The following is a 13,999-nucleotide window of genomic DNA, read 5'->3' on the forward strand; positions in this document are numbered from 1 at the left end:
TTTGTGGTGCCAACCAGCAGGTGCTCTGTGGTGCGAAGAGGTGGGATCTGCGAAAAACCAGGAATGGGACGCATTTCAAATGGCCAGCAGCTGTAAAGCTGAGGACATTTATGAAATTTTAAAAGCATGCAGATGCTTTGAAAGCATCTTGGGATATTAGAACTTTGCAACAGTGCTGTATTAATTAGACTCTTATGGACTTGTCTTTCTCCATGAAGTTTTTGTTTGTGTTAGAATGGGAACGAATTTAAAGAGTGTCAAATCTAGTACCAGTGTTTGGGTTATAATGTCTGGTTGAGAACTTCTGGAGGAGTGTTTACATGTATCGACGCACTTTAATGTTGTGTCTTTAACTGAAGACACCTGCCCCAGGATTAAGTTAAAGAAATTTCTACCAATACCTGTTCTCACCATCCCCAGTTCGTTTTTTTTTTAAAAAAAAACTTCTTTAACCCATCAGCCTTGGCCCATTTAACCTAAAATCCTATTCCACATTTAAGTAAATGAACTGTTTCAGAGTAGGAAACAAAATAATAAAAATGCACTTTCAGGGCTAGCTGTTATTTCGCAAGTAATCCTACAGCCATAAAGGATACCAGTTGTTCCTTACAGCTCAAAATGTTGTTGCATTTTCCACATATCAATCTTAAGCAAAAATAGCGTTATGGACAGAGCAGTGTAATATGGCAACACAGATGCGGTTTCATAAAAAATATCACAAGTGAAATTGCTACAGGTGAGAAGTTATATAGTTTCATTTATCACAGTCTCCCTGTAATCTGTTTATCCTGCCGTACAGAACAGCTTCTTGATGCATAAAAGGAAATATATTATCATCTTACTGCAACTAATATAGTGGTAATAATTCAAGAGCAGAGTCACCAAGAAAACAAAAAGTTCTGCAGTTTTTGTGGAAATGTGGCTCAAACTTTTTTTTACAACTTCTTCACACAGTTGTCGTTTTTCCGGTAATCTTGCTGTACATTCTTCCCCATTTCAGTCTGCCGTCTCAATTCTTCGGGTGATTTCCAACAATAGAACTGCCACGAAGTTCAGAAATATTCTTCGGAAATGTCATTTTCTAACTGAAATTTAACTCAACTAAGACGTTATGTAGTATCCTGCCAAAATTGGTTGCTCCAAAATTCTTAATGTAACGTGTAGTTGCTGTGTGAGTTTTACATATTAACGTGCATATCTCTGCTCCGCAGACGTCCACATTACTCTCATGTAATTCGAAATAGCTGTTGTCCGGAAGTAACAGGTTAGCTATTTCTGGAGATTTTAATCTAGCATACTGAAACATATATATGGTTAGTCTTTTGCATAAGGTTCCCAACATTTTGATATCTGCTGCTCGATAATGACACACGAACTTACCGCATCGTAAACGAAACGCATGAAGGCGACCTGTTTGGTGCTTAATCGGAGATTCTTAGTTTTACCTCACCTTGTAACCGACCGCTTCTTTGTACTGATTGTGTCATATGTGGCTTGTGATTGGCTCCAAGTTCACTGACTCTCCACCACGATGTAACTGCTGTCCCCTTAATGAACTTGTTTGGTACTGAGGACTTCTCTTACTGCTGCTCAAAACTAACCATCACTAGAGCACTACTCTTCAGAAGACCTCTAATGGACATTTCTCTTCTATAGAATGAAATTTGACACAGTCCCAGTCAGTGGTTGACTTGAGGTCCATTTTTGTTCATTTTTAATACAAATGCCAGTTACCATTAATAAATTTAAATATAGTCTTGCTCCAGTACAAGACACCCAATCTCTACATCTATTTGAGTTTTTTTTGTTTGTTATTAGTTAAGGCGATGGCATATTTGCTTGTTTTTCTGTAGTTTAATATTCTGACAGTTGGGGTTTGGATATTTGTTCGTTGAAGTTCAGAACTATTATTAATCACTCCAGAGAGAATCAGAATCGACTGAGGAATATTGTTTGTGGTGGGGGGGGGGGGGTGGCTGCAGCTTTTGAGCTTAAGTCAAGCAGTTGGATTGTTTTCACTCGGCTATGTAGAACGGCGTAAATTGTCACATTTTCTGAGTAAGAAAGTTTCCCTGCAGAAGCAAACAAACGGAGGCTGCAGGGCAGAAACGGGCGAGGAAGTCTGTCTCCTGCGATACATTTTTTAATTGTTAAATATATATATATATATTCCGCCTAAGTCGGTAATCAGTAAAGATGATTTCCTCCTTGTTAGCAGTTGCCCGGCTGGGGGTCGTCTTGTCCTGGCTTCAGCACATTTGTTTGGACCACTTAAAAGCAATAGGGGCCTTTTAACCACCTTGCCATTGTCCTTTCAAGGGCTGTGCAGGGGGCTGGTGCGTTCGGAAGCGATCTCTATTAAGTGTCTGCACTCCCTCTTGTTTTCTCTCCCCTCTTTTCTTGAAACGGGTTGTGTGTGTGTGTGTGTTTTTTTTTTTTTTTTTCTTCTCACTTTGCACTTATGTATAAAGGTGGGGAGCTGGTGATGAGTCATAGTCGTCTCCTAGGCAAATATTTAGCGCGAGACAATGCCTGTCCCCAGCAGTTCACAGTGGGGTTAAGTCTTCCTATTATGCATGTCGAATGAGCTTAATTGGGGGATGCCTCTAGCCCACACAAAATGAGGGAGGCAGTCATGTTTCCACTCAGTCATGCAGTGGATCATGCTCACTAGGATCCAGTGGCCAGTTCCACACTGGTGTGCCCTGTAGGCTTTTTTTCTCAGACCATGTTTTATTTTCCATGTAGATTGATCTCTCTCTTTATTATTTCACTGCATATTTCATTACTGAAATATGTACTTAGATTTTATCACTTTTTTTTTTATTTGGCAGCAGCTACCTTCTGTATTATTTTCGTTATTTTCTTTTCATTTGTTAATGAATTTTGTTTTCCATTTTAATTATAACATAGTTTCAGTCTCTGTTGATAAGTAGCTATGCATACTGTTAATATATTTGTAGGTAACATAATATAAAATGGTTAATTTGTCAGGCATAAATATACTTTCACTGAAATGTTTTGTAATGTCGTTTTTTAATGTTATGTAACTAGCCTGTTCATATTTAACAGAGCATTTCTTTCCTAAATTCTGGAACCTTAGAAAGCATTTTATTGCCATTTTTCTTATCAGATGATTTGTATATTCAGTGTTTCATTTTGTTCCCTTATAATAATTAATTCTACCATTTATTTAATGCTTTCTATTTAAAACCCATATCTTGTTTTTCTTAATTTCTTTTGCTATGCTGTCGACATACAAAATAAGAATTATATAAATATGAAATAAATAAAATCTGGCAAAGATAATTTGACCGATTTTATCGTTTGTGTTCGTATAAATGCATATGGTACTATTTTATCATTTGTTTTGCAGATATAAAAAATGACTGTGTTTGTGTAACTCGCAGATAAAGATGTGTACAGTGTAAATTGTTTTATAATGTAAAGGTTTAAAAATCTTAAGGAGATGGAATATTTAACTAACACCCCTTGAAATGACATTAGTCGAAAGGCAAGCAAAAACGTGATCATTTTGCCCCTGGCTGTGCGCTGCAGTGCTGCTTATTGTAGGTGTTGGAATTTAAGGCTGCATTAAACCATTATTTACTGAAATGGTAAATGGATGCTCGACATGGATATTGCAGTTAATGGGCATTAAAATGAATTTCTTTGGTTTAGCTAAACAGTTGCCTCCGTTTGGTTAATTGGCACATTTGATTGTGCGTCTGTGTGCGTGTGAGGTGGTTTTATAATATTTCAGTGAGTCCTCCTCGTGCCTGTCAGCCTTTGCTGCTTTAGGGCTATCGGGTGTGGCCATTCTGCAGAACAAACAGCGTAGTTCGTTTGAGATGTTTGTACATCAAAATGAAAAATATTTTTAAAAAAAATTAAAAATCAGACATTAGCCCCAGGGCTAGTTAAAACATAAACGATGGTCTTAATGTGGCATGGGTTCCAGGTCGTCTGTCCGTCAAGACAAAAGGGAGTGGGAGGGGGTGGCACTGGAGCATGTGCGGTGGGGTCGATGGGGTCTTGTGAGGGAGGGAAGGCGGAGCAGGGCAAGTGGAAATCTAATATCGCCAGGGCTTTCTAGCATTGTGTGTGTCTCGTCTGCAGCGGCCGAAGATAGTGGGGTGTGAAGTAATTGCTTGTCTGGGTTTGTATTGACCAGTCTGGTCCTGTGACCAAGGGGACCTATTAAATTTGCCACTGGATGCCGAAGGATTTTTGCCCCCCCCCCCACCAAATAAATTTAAGGCACGATAATGAAATGATAAAATCGGGCACCCATCAATCAAGCAAAATGATTTTGTTTTACATTTAAAGATACCTTTAACATTTCCTCTATTGTTGCTGACATAAATATGGTAAATACAAAAGAATAATTACAGAATGAAATGCGATAATCACAAGATTTAAAATGTTTAATTGTATAAGGGATCGTTTGCGCATAACATGTATATGTGCCTTTGGCGATCCGTCCACTTGTATGAATTACGCATGTCCAGTTGTGTGGGAAAGATGATATGTTTATTTCCCCGTAGCTATATCTGTGTTCTATTTAAAGCACAACAACAAAGAGAGAGCCTCCCTGTCGCTCTCCCGTCGTGAGACCAGTTTGGGGAGGGGGGAAAAAAAATGAACGAGGCCGGCGGAGTTAAGAGCGTCAGATCGCGGTGCCTGACAGGACCTGCCGCGAGTGACAGCCGCGCTCACAAACGACGGGCGCCCTCGTCGTCACATACACCTCGAGCCCGTCCTGCGCCGAGCTGCGTCTGGGCCCCGCTTCAATGGGAGCTCTATTCCCCGAACGGATGATCTGAATAACCGCATGCTTACATCACCATCTTATACTGTATTTATCTGCCTGTCTGCATTCTCCCCCCGACTTCTTCAGTTCATTTCTGGAAGCTCTGGCTAGAGAATAGGAGGAATTAGTGTCTCGTTAATAGGCACAGTTTATATTTTGAATTCCGGTTATTTTTGGAAGTGCATAAGGTAGAGTCTCGATTTTTTGTTTTTGAGAATCCAGTTTAGATAAATCCGACATTTTGTTTTCTAGGAAACAGGGATATATTTAACTTGAATATTATTATTTGAAGAGAGATTTTAACCTTAGTCCACATCCTTATATATAATGAATTACAGAGAGCTAAGTTTCTTGCAGGCGTAGTCATGATTGTCATATATAATTGCTCTAACGTTGCTTTTTTTTTTAATATGCGGCTTTTATTTGAAACATCAAGACATTCGGCGGTCCCGTCCTGTTAACGTTCGGCTGTGGGGAGGGATCAGGAATCAGGGTGGGGGGGACGGTTTCGAGCAGGGTCAGGGGAGGACATATTGCATTACCATTTCACATGGATAATTAATGAATTTCAGCTGTGTGTTTTGTGCTGCGAGTTAGCGCACAGCTGGACTGGGTAAGGTGGTGCTGCTGGGAAGGATTGTTGGTCCTGTGCTCTCCAAATGAGAAACATCTAGTGGCTCGGTGTCTGCCAAGCGAAAGAAAGGGACTCTCAGAAAATGATCTTAGCGTGGGTCCGTGGCATGTAATGCCCAGCTTGTATAGCTTGAGCACAGACACGAGCAAGGAGCTAAAGCAGGTCGTTTTCAGTCTGCTTTTCTTTGCCTGTGATGATGCCTGTGTATCAATTTAGCTCAAATGCTGATTCTCTCACTATAGGTGATTATGATGGGGGGGGGGCTTCCGTTTGGCTTTTTTTATGCTTGCAGTTTTGCTCACAGTTGCAGTTCTTGGAAATAATTGGAGAGCAAAAGGTTTCGATCGCTGGGTCGTGTGCAGTGCCATCTACAGAAGGTGAAGGTCTGCTTGCCGTGCGCACGGCTGCATGGTCCGTAAAAGGGCATTTATCCAGGGGTCGAGATTTGCCTAAGGAGAAAAATTGTGTCCTTAAATCATTAGAAATGATTCCGAATGACAAAATCATAATTTATAGAAATAATACCACATATTTTTATTTGTTTGAAAATGTGACATAGTAACCTTGTATTAAGTTTTAATAATATTTTCAGTTATTGATCCTTTTGCCATGTGTCATAACAAATATAAGATATATACACAAAATTACATCGACATATATTTCCTTTTGTTTTATTTTGGGCGATGTGTGTATGTAGTAATAATGTTATATAAAATACGCAATTTTCTTTTTTTGTTTGAACAAGACAACATACTCGGCCTTCCTCTTGAAAGTTTGCCCATAAATCTTGGTAGCACCATCACATTTAAACAGCAAAACTGTTTGTGTCCCGTCCAGTACCAGGTCCGTTTGTGTCCCGTCCAGTACCGGGTCCGTTTGTGTCCCGTCCAGTACCGGGTCCGTTTGTGTCCCATCTAGTACCGGGTCCGTTCGTGTCCCGTCCAGTACCGGGTCCGTTTGTGTCCCGTCCAGTACCGGGTCCGTTTGTGTCCCGTCCAGTACCGGGTCCGTTCGTGTCCCGTCCAGTACCGGGTCCGTTCGTGTCCCGTCCAGTACCGGGTCCGTTTGTGTCCCGTCCAGTACCGGGTCCGTTCGTGTCCCGTCCAGTACCGGGTCCGTTTGTGTTGGGCTGGGTGGGCAGTCGACTCCGTCTTTGCCTCCCCTCCTCACATTTCCATTTCCGCTTTCACACCCCCCTGTCCTTCCGCAAATATTTCACCTCACCTCCAAGTCCACCTCAAAGGCAGTGCAGACAGGAAGTGGGGGGGGGGAGTTCGGAAGTCACGTGCTGTGCCCAGGCTGGGGTCGCCTCTCTAGGCTACCCGTCCATGGGAGGTAATCTGCCAATCAGCTCAGCCGTCATCTCGCCTGCCGCTGGCTTTTCTCCTCCCGTTTGTCCTCATCCGTATATTTTTTCCTTCAGCAGTATTTCGGGGGGGGGCATAGTAGACGGGAAATGTAGCTTGGAAATGAAAGCGCACATCCCTCTGACCCCAGTCCAGAGTAACACTCGTTTTTTTTCCCCCTTTCCCAAACATTGTTTTCTGAAACTTTTCTCAAATCACCTTTGCTGGGGCATGCAAACCAATTACTGTAGAAGGGAGCTTTCACTGTGTGCTGCTTCACTCTGCTTATTTATCTTACCTAATTCTTAGTGCAGTCATTCTCTCTGCACTTCCTGCCTGCACCTTGTATTCCGGAACGACCACGTGTATAATTTTGCACACAACCGTAATTTATATTTCGAATTTTATTTATAGTTTATTGTATTTGGTTAGATGCTAACTGCATTTCATTGGCTCCGAACCAGCACTAAGCACAATGGCAATAAATTTGAATCTGTCATGTATCTGTTATGATGATATCTGTGAACAGACTGGGTGGAATGTACTGCGTGTGATGTAACTGTGTGTGTGGATCTGCATTTTGTGAATGTGTATATATAAGGAGCAGTGTGGTGGGGGCAGCATAAATAATATTCAATGGAGAGGTGTAGGAGTAAGGGAAGGTTACTCGTGTCCTGAGTTCAGGATATGCATATTGCTGGGGGGGGGGGTTTGTCTGCATATATTCATCTAAAAACACATAAGATAAAGCAATTTTTTAAACCAGACTCTCCCTGCATGACTTAGCTGCTGATGGGATCTCACTCTCTCTCTCTCTCTCTCTCTCTCTCTCTCTCTCTCTCTCTCTCTCGGGTCGTGATTTTATTAACAATTCATATGGAAATGGAGGGCAAAGGAGGAGCAGATTCTCACATAAACTTGATCTGTCCATGAATGCCGGCCTGTGTTTGCCCTGACCCCGTGTGGCGTAAGCGCCGCGCGGCTCCCGGGTCGGCAACACAAAGGCCGGTGTGAGAGGCCGACCCATTCCTGCGTCGCACACAAAGGCCGTCTGGCCCGCGGCTGCAGACCGTGCCGCGCCGTGCCGTGCCCCGCTCCGGCCGCTCGGCCGTCCTCCTCTTACCGCCTACCCTCCTCTTCCTTAAAGTTTCTCCTCCCCTCCCTCCTCCTGCCTTTTCCTCCTCTTTGTCCTGCTCCATGATGCACCTGGTGTCGACCGAACCTCCCCAATTGACCTTTATCTTTTGAACTCCATATTTGCCAGTTCTCTACACTCACTGATGTCTCTCTCTCTCTTCTTTTCTCACAATTTATTGTCATTTTTTTTTTTAACGCTTATAAGCATAAACATAACAGCGTTGCCGTAAGATTCATTGGCATTTTCTCAGTTTTGCATTGTTTGTTCGTTGGTGAAAATGCATTTTAATTGGCCTGCTGCATGTTTTGCACTGTCACAGTTATGCAGTAATTGCGTTCATGCAAACCACTGCCTGAAATTCCATATGTTTTGATTTCAATTATCGGCAGTGCTTTGCACAATAGACAATAAAACTGATGTAGTGCAGGCAGTTAATTAAGAGCAAATTATATTAGTAAATAAAACTAACATATGTGGTAATATCTGAACAAAGCAAAGTAAATCTGTGAAACTGATTGTAATTATTCGACATATCTAATTGCTAAGTGTGTTATTGATATCGTTTTGATGTCCTATACAAGCATTTTTCATATTTCTGAATGCACAGAAAAATGTTTTATGTGTATTACAAAGAGACCTCTGATTTTATAGAATTATTTCATTAGAAATGTACATTATAAATGACAAAGTATTGGTTAATGTGAGTTTAGTGTGGTAAGCTGAAAAATGTTAGGTTAAAATAAATTTTAACAGCATCTTATCTGGAGTTTTTAACTGCTGTTTTAAGTGAATATGTTACTACTGTTAGAATGATAAATTTAAAATATTCTGTCATTAGGAAATAACTTTTGTTACTGAGATTTTAGGGTGTGGGCCGCTGTTTCCTTTTGAGGTTTTATGTTAACTTCTGTTTTTTTTATTTGCATGTAGCAATACAAAGAAAGTAAGATTTTGAAAAAAATTATCTAAATAAAAATTTCATATCTACAAATTACCAAGAAACGTGTGCAAATGCACGTAATTCGTATGTCATCAGAGGAGTGGTGATTCTGCTCTCCCTGCGTCATGGAAAAATATTGCAGTATTGAGAGCAGATGGATTTTATAAAAGTTGTCATTTATCAAAATCCTTAATGCAGCTTTTTAATAAGATAATGCCAATTTTAGGAGGGAAAAATAAGGATTTTAAGAGCACAGATAGTAGGTAGAATTTTTCTCCCAAAGAAGAAAACCTGTATTTTATGATTTAACCAAAACTCCCCAAGTTTAATATTTTAATTAATTTCAAAATCTTTCATTTAATTTTCTTGAATTGATATGTTATTGAAAATGGACACATTTATATTGTTTAAGCACATTTGTTTTTCATTTTGCATAGAACCAGAACAGGAAATTTATAAGATTTTGTTGGTCTGTTTTACATTTATTGTAAAATTTCTCAAGGGTGGGATTTTGTTTCTTTAATTATATCCAAATGCAAGCAGCATTTCCGTATTAAGAGAAACTCTGCTTTTTAAAGTGTATTTTTAATTGACATGTCTTGGTTAAACTTAACTTTGTACAAAACAGAATATTGTCATCACAGTAATTTTGCAGAGCTTTGCGCTCATTGTGTCTTTAAATACTGAGGTTATTTTTGTAATGAATAGTGTTTACATGACCTTTTTTGAATAGTCGGTGTTGTTCTGCTCCTGCATCAGCTCATTTAAAGCCAAATTAATTGGAAAAACAGATGGGAGGCTTGTTGATACAGTATAATTTGTGCATCTGAGCGTCGTGACAGTAAGACGACTTCCCTTTTTTGATTACCACCTTTTGTTAAAGGACTTGTGAGGAACACACTCCACAACCAGAAAGTGTCTTGTCATGTAAATGTTGGGGTATTTACTCGTTTTCAGATAATTAAATGCTTTAATGGACCATTGTGTGTTGAGATAATGGGGAACATCCCTTTGTCGCAAGTCACAAAAGCAACTTTGTCAAGAGCAGCACTTTGCCAGGCAGTGGGCTTGTAGGTGTTTTTGATCAGGCGTCATTTTCAGGTACTCGCTGGGGTCGTCGGGGTCCTTCCGTGTCATCAACCTGCCGAAAGGACGGATGTTTGCGCGAAATCCCTTTCGCTCACGTGAAAATTCCATCGTCTTTGCGAGTGCCACTTTGTATTTGTTAAATGATGCAATAAATGTAGTTTTTCCCCCGGCTAAACAAAAAAAAAAAAAAAAGCAAACTTCATCATTTACAAAGACCACAAAATATTTATAGTGGAACTTGTATGAATCTCAAGTTTTAGCTAAAACTAATACTAGCTTTAGCTTTAGCTAATATATGTTAAATGACTGTAAAACAAAACAGACTGCAGTATGAAAGATCACATCTTTTAAGGGATTATCAAATTGGGTAATTATTAGGTCATCCAGTGGTGTGAATAGTTGTACAATCTACATATATTTGTACCTCTAATTTCTTCCGTCTTGCTGGTAATAATGGTTTTCTTTGGTGTCACTGAAAAAATTACAGTGTTTATACTAGGGCAATACTAAATTTATGCTTTTACACACATCTTTTAAATGGGCAACTTTTGTATCAGTTATCAAGCAGTGAATCATTTACCTCAAATGTGTGGTGTTTTAAGATGTCCAGTAATGTTTTCTCTTTTATTGTAAACCAAAGGTTTACAATGTTAAAATGTTGGAACAGGAGTTCTGGACCTTACTATTAAGACAATTAAGTTTTAGATTTGTTTTGAAAATTGTATCAGTAAAATAGCCAGTAAATTGGAGGTTATCCAGCATCCATATTACACTAAGTGTTGCAGTACGATGTAGCCACACTTTATTATGACTAAAGAGGCTTTTTATCACATCATCGCTTAAGGAGCACTGACAGATGGACACCAGGGCATGTTTCGGGAGACGGACATATTGTCCGCCCGCTATACGCTCTTGTGCTCCGGACGGCAGCCGTTTCTCCAGCCAGTTATTTTCGGAAGAACGAAGTCAACTGGAAGTAGAAGTGTAAGCGGTTGGGGGTTTATGCGAGTGAGCGTCGGACAAGGAGAAGAGGCGGGCGCACTGAGACGGCTCGTACTCTGTGTGTGTGTGTGTGTGTGTGTGTGTGTGTGTGCGCGTCTGGGAAGAGGTTGCTGATTGGGGGGGGGGGGGGGGGGGGTTTGGGTGACGCCGGCAATGGTAGCGACATTGGTGGCTGGCGGGTCTGTGGGACAGAGGGGCTGGCGAAGGCCAGGGCGCATTAGAGGGGGGAGCCAGCATCCCGGCTCTGTGTCAGCCGTCACTTTTGCGCTACTGATGAAGTTATAAATAATGCATCGAGCGATTTCAGCCCCCCCCCCCCCCCCCCAAACTCATAAGGAAAGCGCAGCTGGGCTGGGGACTTCATTGTATAACTGGTACATTTCGGCATGGAGGGTCACATCAGGTGCCTGTCAGCCAGCCAAAGAGGCGAAAATGTCTAGGAATTAAACAAAAAAAAAATTAAATAAACAAGCAAAGAAACAGATAAATAAGAGAGAGGATTTCAGGGTGTAAAGGGGCAGCGGGGTACAGTTAGAAATTGGAGAGATTCCTTGTTAATCCTTACTTCCCTGTACCAGCCAGCATCTCTGGTGCTGGTGCTGGTTCTTGAGTTTTGTTTTGTTTTTTTTTGTCTCCTGTGGACTGGGCCAGACTCCCCTCGGGTCACTTGATTAGCTTGCCGGTCACGGACCGGGTCTCGAGCAAGAGCAGGAAAAGCCCAGCTGCCTCTTGTTACGTTTTATCGATTGCATTCCGGTGTCATTCAATTAAGACACAAATGTGATGGATGGTCTCTGTATGGATTCCAGGGCTCTCCGGTGAATGATTAAACCCCCCCCCCCTCAAACTTATTCCAGGATATCGGACTGCTATGATTCTAAGTAAAATGCAGCAACGTTCAACCAAATTGATATTCTTGTTATCAAATTGGTATTCTCCGTGGTACTCATATTGATATTAGTAGAGATCGGAGAGTGAACAGCTACTTTTGTTGGTATCAATTAGAATTAAAATGAAGACTGTGAATGAATCAAGATACTTTGTCCGGACTGAAAAGCCTTCACCAGGGGGGTGTGTGAAGCTCAAAATTATGACACCGTTAAACAGTTTATTAATTTTGATATGTTTTTCAAGAATGTCTTCTTCACTCCTGAGTTTATGATACCAAACTTTTTAGAAGGATTTATATTGGTATTTTTGATGTTTGGGGAGAATGAATAGTTTGCCATTAGCTCGAAGGGTAACTTCATGTACTTGCTGTTAGCTGGTGTCGCTCAATTGAATGAATGCATTGTTTTCAATTATTTTATTTTTTTACGGTCTGCATGATAGGCATCTTTTTTCTGTTCCCAAAGGAATTATCAAAATCTGATTATCCCATCCTAATATTATTACTGTTCCTTAAAATTATATTGTTCATTCTTCAGAAGCTGCCATTTAATTCTTGCTGTTGTTGATGATTTTCCTACCCACAAGAACTTTACAGTAGAAAACTTCCAGATTAGTTCTAAAAACACGGACATTTTGACACCAACTGGCTTGCATTTACTAACAAATTAATATTTTAAGTTAATACTTATGTATTTGATGTGTGATTCTTTAAGATGTGAAGGTTGAGAAAAAAAAAAGCATTTTATTCGTATTTTTGCATATAATTATTTTGTGCTTTATAATGCATTTTCTGGTTGACTTTTTAATCATAGATGTAAAGTGGCATTTGAAGTAGTTTGTACATGTGAATGAAGCCTATTGTGTGAATGTAATATTTCGGTTGTTGCATTAGAGTCATTTTTATATCCCCAACAAAATTCAAAACACCCTCGCCAATTCATGTCACCTTTTCGAAGGCACCCGGGCATCCGTCTCCAACACAATAGAAACATTCCCCATTGTTTTGTTTTTTTGTTTTAAATAAATACATGCTAACCATAAATACTTTGGCATTGCTGGCTCACAAAATCCGCGTAGATGCTAGACGCTCCTCGCAGCTGCCACACATGGCGGCTGTACTGTGGACCGTTCGCTCAAGCCAAGACCAGCACTGGAGACTTTCACTGGTGTAGGAAGGAACAATTCACAGGGCAGGCTTAGACATTGAGCTTGCATGGACCCTGACTCCATTTTCAGCTTTTGTTCCTGCCCGGGTGGCACTTGGCATGTGGTGGCTTTGACTTCATGCCGGGCCTGTCCTCTCCAATCAGAAAGCCCCCCCCCCCCCCTTCTCATATTCATGATGTAGTCCGAACCCGCAGCCTGTCACACTTTCTGCCTCCACGGTTCGCTTCACAAGCCGAAAGGGGATTTCGGAATCAGAAATAATGTGCGAAAAATTTCTTCACAGCATACCTTTCTTTACAATGGCATTCATTCCATGATGAAATTACATAAACTGCTTGCCCGTTTAAACTAATCTGCACCTCCTGGCGTAGTCTGTCCAATGGCTGTCAAAAGAAGAAATATTAAATGTGTTTTAAAGCTTAATAGTGTATATAATAATTTCAATTAATAATATATAGGCAAACGTTTGTTTGCAATGTATTAATCTTATTTGTAGTTTCTATTTCACTTTCTGTATGCCGATTATATTTTTGAAAGAACTATGTCAAAAGTGCTTTTCATTTTAAGAATTAATTCAGTAGTCAGTCAACCAGTCTGTATTATTTGAACAAAATCTTCTAAACCACAGATATTTCAGATTAATATTAATTGCTGTTCTGGATAAATGTTCTAATAAAATAATTAACTTGTTTATTTTTTCAATATTATGTTTAAAATAAATATATATTTATTTAGTCATTTATAGATTTGGAATTCCATTTAGAATTTTTACAATTTAAAACAAAATGTTACAATTAGAATGATAGCTGTAGATAAAGCATGATGTTTTAATAAGAACTAAAAACAGTAATTTTTTTTTTTTTTACTACAAGTAATAGTTATTGGAAATAAATGTGCATTTTAGGATTAAATATTGTCATATTGTGTGTGTGTATTGTTTTAATTCTGTGTGTGTGGGTGTGTGTGTGTTTAATGTGAA

The 13,999-nt window shown here is 39.9% G+C and overlaps 1 long non-coding RNA gene across 1 annotated transcript in view; it reads left to right on the forward strand.

The window, feature by feature from the left end:
• Positions 1 to 13,999, forward strand: part of LOC125711680 (uncharacterized) — a 39,984-nt gene that overhangs the window by 15,116 nt on the left and 10,869 nt on the right. The window lies entirely within an intron of this gene.

This window comes from Brienomyrus brachyistius, chromosome 17 (assembly GCF_023856365.1).
Source record: "Brienomyrus brachyistius isolate T26 chromosome 17, BBRACH_0.4, whole genome shotgun sequence".
NCBI classification, from domain to species: Eukaryota; Metazoa; Chordata; class Actinopteri; order Osteoglossiformes; family Mormyridae; genus Brienomyrus; species Brienomyrus brachyistius.